The sequence below is a fragment of the Octopus bimaculoides genome, chromosome 7, assembly GCF_001194135.2.
Source record: "Octopus bimaculoides isolate UCB-OBI-ISO-001 chromosome 7, ASM119413v2, whole genome shotgun sequence".
NCBI classification, from domain to species: domain Eukaryota; kingdom Metazoa; phylum Mollusca; class Cephalopoda; order Octopoda; family Octopodidae; genus Octopus; species Octopus bimaculoides.
The window spans coordinates 3,741,613-3,749,883 of NC_068987.1; the positions used below are offsets into that span (position 1 = coordinate 3,741,613).

General features: G+C 33.7%; 1 protein-coding gene and 1 long non-coding RNA gene across 3 annotated transcripts in view; one reads left to right on the top strand and one right to left on the bottom strand.

Annotated features, from left to right (window-relative positions):
- Window positions 1–55: 55 nt before the first annotated feature.
- LOC106871574 (uncharacterized) lies at window positions 56–6,536 on the top strand. Its single transcript, XR_001409670.2, has 2 exons — window positions 56–1,120; window positions 1,844–6,536. It is a non-coding gene; the product is annotated as an uncharacterized LOC106871574 (long non-coding RNA).
- Window positions 6,537–6,538: 2 nt separating this feature from the next.
- Window positions 6,539–8,271, bottom strand: part of LOC106871594 (zinc finger CCHC domain-containing protein 24) — an 18,012-nt gene continuing 16,279 nt past the window's right edge. For both annotated transcript variants that reach the window (XR_001409671.2, XR_008264551.1), the window contains exon 6: window positions 6,539–6,814. The gene's annotated coding sequence lies outside the window, so the exon portion shown is untranslated. The remainder of the gene's footprint in view (window positions 6,815–8,271) is intronic.

The following is an 8,271-nucleotide window of genomic DNA, read 5'->3' on the forward strand; positions in this document are numbered from 1 at the left end:
ATATATATATATATATATATATACGAGGGGCTTCTTTGAGTTTCCGTCTACCAAATCCACTCACAAGGCTTTGGTTGGCCCAAAGCTACAGTAGAAGACACTTACCCAAGATGCCATGCAGTGGAACCAAACCCAGAACCATGTGGTTGGGAAGCAGAGTTCTTACCACACAGCCATGCCTGTGCCCTGTTGTTTTCGACGTAAGAACCTAGAAACTTCAAGGGAACACAAAAGATTTACTTTATCTACTTCAAGTTCAACCATTAAAAAAACCAATTAGTTCACTAAATATGTGTTTTTGTATAGTATCCTTATTGTTTATTTGTTGAATAGTTATGCAAATTATTAGATTAATTAATTTATTAGTTTATTTGATTAAACTCATGGAAAGTAAAAATATTCAAAATTGTTAATTTAAGAGCATTGAGCTCATTTTCTGAATTACTCTCGTTACATTTTGTATGAAATTTAATTCGTAGTTGAGAAGCAGAATTAACTGGGTTTTACTGGGTATTAGTTGGTCACATATTAGTAATTGTATATGGGTAGCAAAAGTAGGGCAGAAGTTGATATGTTTGGGTAAATACCTGTTCTGGGGTGCTTATTACAACACAATTAGCAATTCTGTGTATACTGGAATTCCATTGATACTAAAGTTTTTACATATCATGAAAATTGTTTGAAATAAATATCATTTGTGTACTTGATTTTTAATTTTATCACTTTTGTTTAAATAAAATAAAAAATTCAGAATAATTAACATTTTTATTATTTACATTATTTACATTTGACGGATATTTGTCCTCATCTTGTTTGTTGTTAACGCAACATTTCGGCTGATATACCCCCCAGCCTTCATCAGGTGTCTTGGGGAAGTTTCTATAAAATCTTAGTCTTGTGCTTATGTTAATGAGTAAAAGGACTTGTCCAAGATTTGCCAATGCATCATGTTACTTCTGTTGGCATTGAAAAATGGGAGGAGAGCAATTCTGATGCTAAAAAAAGACATAAATGAATTGTAAATCAGCCAAGGTGTCTTCGTTTCTAAACCATTTTTTGTTTGATTGTTTTAGATATCAAGAAGAAGATGAAGGGATTCAGGAAATGCTTTCAAAAAAAGGTAAAATACCTTTTATTTTCTTATATTTCATTGTAATAATATTCAATAGCATTTATACTGATGTGTGTGTGTGTGTGTGTGTAAGTGCAGGCATGGCTATGTAGGTTAAGAAGCTTGTTTCCCGACCATGTGGTCTTGAGTTTAGCCCCATTGTGTGGCAGTGTTTCATGAAATCATTGCTGGTTTGTAGGAAAATATTACCTTCATTAGAAACAGGTGAGAGTTTGTGAGAGAAAGGTCATCTGGCTGTAGAAAATCTACCTCAACAAATAAATTTAATTCAATCTGGTCTATGCAAATGTGGAAAAATGGACATTAATTGGTGAGGAATTAATATATAAATATTTCGTGCCTTTTATAAAAGGCATCATCATCATCATTTAACGTCCGTTGTCTATGCTGGCATGGGTTGGACGGTTTGACCAAGGCTGGCAGACTGGAAGGCTGCACCAGACTCCAGTCTGATTTGGCAGAGTCTTCTACAGCTGGATACTCTTCCTCATGCCAACCACTCCAAGAGTGTAATGGGTACATTTACATGCCATTTGCATGACACTGGTATCTACCATGATTGCAATTTTGCTCAGCTTGATGGGTCTTCTTCTCAAGCACAACAGAATGCCAAGGGTCTCAGTCATTGCAGACGTTAAACTATGATGATGATGATATATATATATACACACACACACATATATATATTTTTGCTTTTTCTTTTATTTTCAGGATTTGTAGAAGATGATTGAGTACATCTTGGTAGTGTTTATAGCACATCCCTTTATATATATCTGTCAATGACTCACCAGCTTACCATATGCATAATGCTACTTCATGGTTTCTTATCTTCTGGAAATACTCATTGAAGCACTACAAACAGAAATATCACTTTTTTTCTCTCTTTGCAAAGAAGAAAGTTTTATTTTACCATTGGGAAAATTATTCACAAGTCTTGCCAAAAAAAAGTGAAAGGATTAAAATATTACGCAAAAATACCCTCAATAGTTTTTTTTTTATATTTAATGACAGGTAACTTCAGCTTCAATTGAATTATCAATATATTTTTAATAAATTTTTATTCATGTAGCAGTTAATAATCAACATCAATATTTCACATTTTTTTTGTGTGTGTATGAATAACTCTGTAATGGTGTGTGGCCTGGTGGTTAGTGTGTTACACTCGCAATTGCAAGAAAGTGGTTTCAATTCCTGGATTGGGTGGTGTGTTCTTGAGCAAAGCACTTAATTTCACCTTGCCCTGTAAATGAGTGTGACGGTGGACTGGCATCCAATGCAGAGGTGATTGTTGTGATCTTGGTCACTTATGCTTCGTGGAAACCAGGCAACCGGCACAATGATTCCTAGGCTTCAAGACAATACTTTGCAATTTTTCTTTTGACTGTGAGCGAATCTCTGATATTGTATTTATTTTTAAATATGTAATGTCTGTCTGTAAACTTGTGGACATTGGATGACAACATTTCTCATTAGAACAAGTTACTGTGGAATCTCTGTTTGTCACCCAAAATGTTTGTGAACGAAAACTATTTTTCCCATAGGAAATTCAAGTCAAGACCTGGTGAATGTGCACAGGGATGTGCCCTGAGCGATAGCTAAACACCAACCGATGCTCTCTTGCTGATAACTCCCAGCCTGTTACCAACCATTGTTGCCGACTTACATCTTCATTACTCAAGATACCTTTCATCACCTGATACATTTTATATGTTTGAAAAACTGTTTGTAAACTGAGGTTCCTCTGTTATATGGTTTAAGAAACTGCAAGTGCCACTTTACCATAAAAAAAACTGGACATTATATTCTGCTTAAGAAATCATGTTTTATTTTTATATTGCTTATCAAAATTATAAATGCCAGGGGGAAAGTTTCTTTCAACTCCTCTAACCTCAATTCAATGATTTTACTGTGTGAGTGTGCAGTTTACTTGAGATCTAAGCCTGTATTTGTTACCCTAAATACAAATAACTGTGCTTGTTACCAATTCAAATAATATTTTCATTAATTGTCTTCATTTTGGGGTGAATTTTGGAAGCATCTTTTTAGTGTATCTTGGATGAAATATTACTGGTGCTTTTCATCTTTTCATTAAGCCAAATAAGAATTTTTGCTCAGCACTGCAAGCTAATGAAACAGTCTTTGAACATACCTAGTGGGTTGGGGGTCGGGTTTAAACCCTTTGCTTGTTCTGTGCATCACATATGATACCCAGGACATCCATGTATCCCTATCATCCGTGTATCATGTGTAATACACATTCCCAATTTCTTTTTAGTCACAAGAGTAAGTTGGGAGTTGTGAAAGGAATGTTTTATGTTACTCAGAATGTATGAAACGAGGACTCACTAAAAGTCTGAAAACAAGCTTGGACGTTTAGGGCTAACTTATGCTTTGGACAGGCAAAGGTTCAGTTTATTTTTAAAAGTTCAATCTAGACGTGTGGGCAGCATCCATGACTATCAGAGAATCCCTTGAGATTGATGACATCGGTGTAGTTGATGTTGAGCTTGGACATCTGTAAGCCAACATCTGCTGCACAAATGTGAACTGGAATGGAATTCCAGAAGGTTAAGGATTGAGAAGAGTGGTTAACGTGTGTGTGTGTGTTTGGAAAGGAGAGGTGGGGTGTCTGCTGGAGTTTGGGGTGGAAATGGTATGAGACTTGGTAGTTTTTAAAAGCAAAAGTGATTATAATGATGGTAGAATAGGCAGTGTAAGGACATCACATGTCTTAATTAAAGGTTCTAGCACATTTAATGTATTCTTCCTTTTTCTTAAGATGAGAGCAGGTAATTTTAAGGAAATGTTTCCACTGCTAGGCTCAGAATGAAATTAATGGAATGGGTTAAATTAGTTGTTTTACCCGACATTTATCCTGATTGAGACAGTGTCTGGCCAAGTGGTGACCATTTTGCCTTATATATATATATATATATATATAACACCTCATTGTCTGAGGGTATAAATTTGGCGAAAATTGGCTGCTATTTCTAGCACTGTATGCAATTACATAAAAGTTTTTTCAATGGTTGTGTGCAGTCAGCTGTGTACACACTGAAAGGTCAATTTTATACACACAATTCTCTGAGAGTGAAGGCAGGTGGCCTAGTAGTTAGGGTGTTACAATTACAATCATGAAATCTTGGTTTCAATCCCCAGGCTGGACAGTGCTTTGTGTTTTTGAGTAAAAGACTTATTGTTCCAGTAACAGCTGGGAAGTTAATCCTGTGACAGACTGGCATCCTGATCAGGGGAAGGAGTATTATAATCTCATTCACAATGGAAACCAGGTGAAGCCCTACCATTACATGTCAACAGATACATCTTGATGTTGTATCCCATCTTAAAGATGGTTGTGAAAAATTATCAAATTAACCCTTTCGTTACAGTATTTATTTTGAGATGCTTTGTGTTTCTTTCAATTAATTTTTAATATAACAAAGAATTTAGTAAAATAACTTGGTTATCATTAAGCTAGTGTTAGGAACACAAATTGTGACTAAGGTTTGGTGGAAGATTTTAATTCAAATCATATGAAAACATTCAAATTGTCCTTCTTGCTTTCTTTTCTTCTCTTCTTTTTCCTCTATTGCACCTCAATCTCTCTCTCTCTCTCTTTCTTGCTCATCTTAATTTTTCTTTTCCTCCTCCCTGTCTGGTCTGAATATTTTGTTTTGGGACTTTCCTCTCTGCTGCTCAATATCACCCACTCAGTTACATACCAATCACTACTTTGTGTGTGTGTGTGTGTGTATATATATATATATATATATATATAAATACACACACACACATATATAGTATGGGTGAGTGGAGAAACAAAGCCTAGCTTGTCAGGCTAGATTTTGTTGACCACTCACCCATACAATATTTCAAAAATGGGCACTGTTAATTGAAGAGTTAACTTTGTTAAATCAAACTGCTCAAAATAATAACCAATAGGATTTCTCCGTCCATGCTGTAACAGGCTTAGCAATTATGATTGTAATTTTCCAATACATTAAAATTAACAAAACTTTGTAACAAATGTGTGTATATATATAGAGGGAGAGAGACCCATGCAAGCATGGAAAAGTAGATGTTATAATGAGGACATATATGTGTTAGACACTCATACACATATCTGATGTATGCTATCACAGTTAATACAAGGGAGATAATCATTTCTTCATAACATTTGGTGGGATTAGTAGCTTGAAGTTGAAATTAAGGAAATAAGGAGAAAAAAAATGCAAGATCATATTATCCTATTATTGTTTTCACATATTAATAATGATAGCGGTATGAAATTCGGGACTGAAATCCCGCCCATTTCAAACACATTTTCTTTATTAAACATTACAGGGGTTGTACTGATATCATTATTATTCTTGGATTCCATTTATTTATTCTGATTTTGTAGTGATTTACTGCTTTAGTAAGCTGTCTTTATTCTGCTTGCTCTCACCAATAATTTCTACAATAATTTGTTTCCAGTCATTGTTTTTCTTTTTTTTCAAAAATCTAGAATAATTTTGATTTAGCTTAAGAGAGTCACTATGCCAGTGATAAACACACGCACGTGCTGGCTCTATTTCACTTTATTATTTATTAGTCAATTGATTAATTGGTTAATCGATTAATCAAGACACACAGACAGACCTAAAGCTGGCCTGGATTAGAGAGGACATGTCATTAAAAACAGCAGGGAAAAGACCTTAATAGACTATTTCACTGAACAATTAGTCAGACAGTTGATTACTTAACTGTTTAAATAGTTAACTGATTAATGAAAAATACTAAAGGAAGTGAAACCAGTGCATGTGCTTATTATTGGCATAATGACCCTCCCAAGATACAGCAAAATTTGTTTCTTCAAATGAGTTCACGTTATGAATCTTGCAAACCAAATACAAAAACAAAATATTGTAGAATAATTATTGAGTATTTTTTATCTGAAAATGTCACTGATGGGTTTTGATAAACATCGTCACTTTAATTAATTCAAATATGTAAATATATAAGTTTTTTATTTATTCACAAGTACATTCATTGTGAGGTTTCATAAATTATTACAGTAACTAATAACGATGTATAAAAATGTTTTTTTTAATTAAATTAAATTTTGTTTATCTGTTTTTGATCATCTTTGTTTAAGCATGAACTGAAGAATTTAATGAGTGTGTTTTTTTCTTTTTTTGGTGTCAACATTTTGTAATAAATTCACGATTCTCTTCACATTAAATGAAAATGGTAAAACGGACAGAATGAAATGTGTTGCCTTCAGTTCAGTTATTGGTGCTAAATTCTTTAAAACTCTTTTTGATATCATTAAAAGGAAATTGTGCCTCCTTCGACATTTTTATATAATTTTTTTTATACATATATATATATATTATAGTAAAAATAAAATTTTCTTAATATATATCTGTAATTTTCTCTTGTGATTTTTCCTTTTGGTTGTTATTTAATCCATGTTATCCCTTATCAAACAGACCTGTGGTCAAAGACATTCCAGTCATGATCATTCTGACTTTTCTTTCCACACTTGTTCTTGAAAACTTACATATCATCATCATCATCATTTCATCTCCATGTTCCATGCTGGTAAGGGGTTGGATGGTTTCACAGGATCCAATGGGCCCAAGGACAGCATCGGTTCCAGCGTCTGCTTTGGAATGGTTTCTACAACTGGATCCAGTCCTGTATTTTTGTAAGTTGAATGAAGTTTGATAATTTATCTTAAGTTTAAGATATTACAACCTTTCAAGTAAAAATACTAATCATAAAATAAGACCTAGGAAAATATGATTCCACCCTTCTTTCTAAATGTTAAAACTAACATAGGCAAGAAATTCCTGCCTCTTTTAGATAAGCATTTCCCAGTAAACCATAAGTACAGGAATATTTTTTTTAACAGATGCTCAATTAAAATGTGATACATCTGCTACTCTATAAAGAACATTATAACTTGCAAACCTCACCAAGAGCCCACTCCTAGGTGAAACTGTCAAGAGCCTGAAGCTTGTCCACTTGACCAGGTATGTATGGTAAACTTTGTCTATGAGGCAGAGGTTACAGCAATACTTCAAGATAACCTAACAGTAAAGAAAAGTTACCTCTGGTTATGCAAAGGCATTTTCAAACGATATGCAAACCATCTTCTTTCCTGGACAATGACAAAAGAAAAGCCTCATCTGTGGTTTAAAGATCAACTGCATACCTCATGCAATCAAGTGGAAAATCAGAGAGAAATCTATGCCATATGTAATGGATCTAAGAAATGCAAATTACACATTGCTGAAAGATCGTACATACTTTTTAGATCTAAGAATTCCACTGCACCACTTAATTTGAGATCTGAAATTTTCAGCAAATGCAAGCATATGGACAAATTTCTTTTGGAGAATGCCATGCTCTCCAGACTGAGCAGCTGTCTCACAGACTTTGACCCCGTCTTTGTTGAATTTTATGGTCGAAGGGGACATAACTCTAATTTTTTCTTTCCATTTTATTCACCCTTCCACATTTTGCACCAACTTTCTCTTCACTTTTTTTCTCCTGATTTTTCATATACCAGCACCCTGATTTTCAAATAGAATAGACCATGTGCAGAGAACCTAAAGATTGCTTGGAGACACAGGGCATGTTATTAAAAACCTACTTAAACACATGTCGCCAAAACAAGAAACTATTATCGCTATACTATATACATTAAATGTGTGTGTGTGTGTGTGTCACACTCATCCTTGCATACATATGGGTTTATATAAATATTGGGTTTGTGTGTATTTATGTGTGCATCTGTTGTGTGTTATGTCCCTTTAAATTGAAAGGTAGTGTTTAGTTCATACAATTCGCAGACACTTTTTTTTTATTTATATGCTTCATTAAATAATTCCATCACTGGTCAAATAACTGCTACGTAATGTAATTGGTGCAGGGATAATGAAAACTATTTCTTGAAAAAGAAAATCTTGCAAAACTAAAATAAATCAACAAACATAAATAAAATAAAAAATACAATTTCATTAAATATAATAATTATATATATTTGGTGTGAATTACTTGTCAAAGACATTCTGTGAGTGATTTTACAAAAAACACGAAAAACTTCCAACCCTTATTTGGAATTTTTGATGTTCATAATTTTTTGGGTT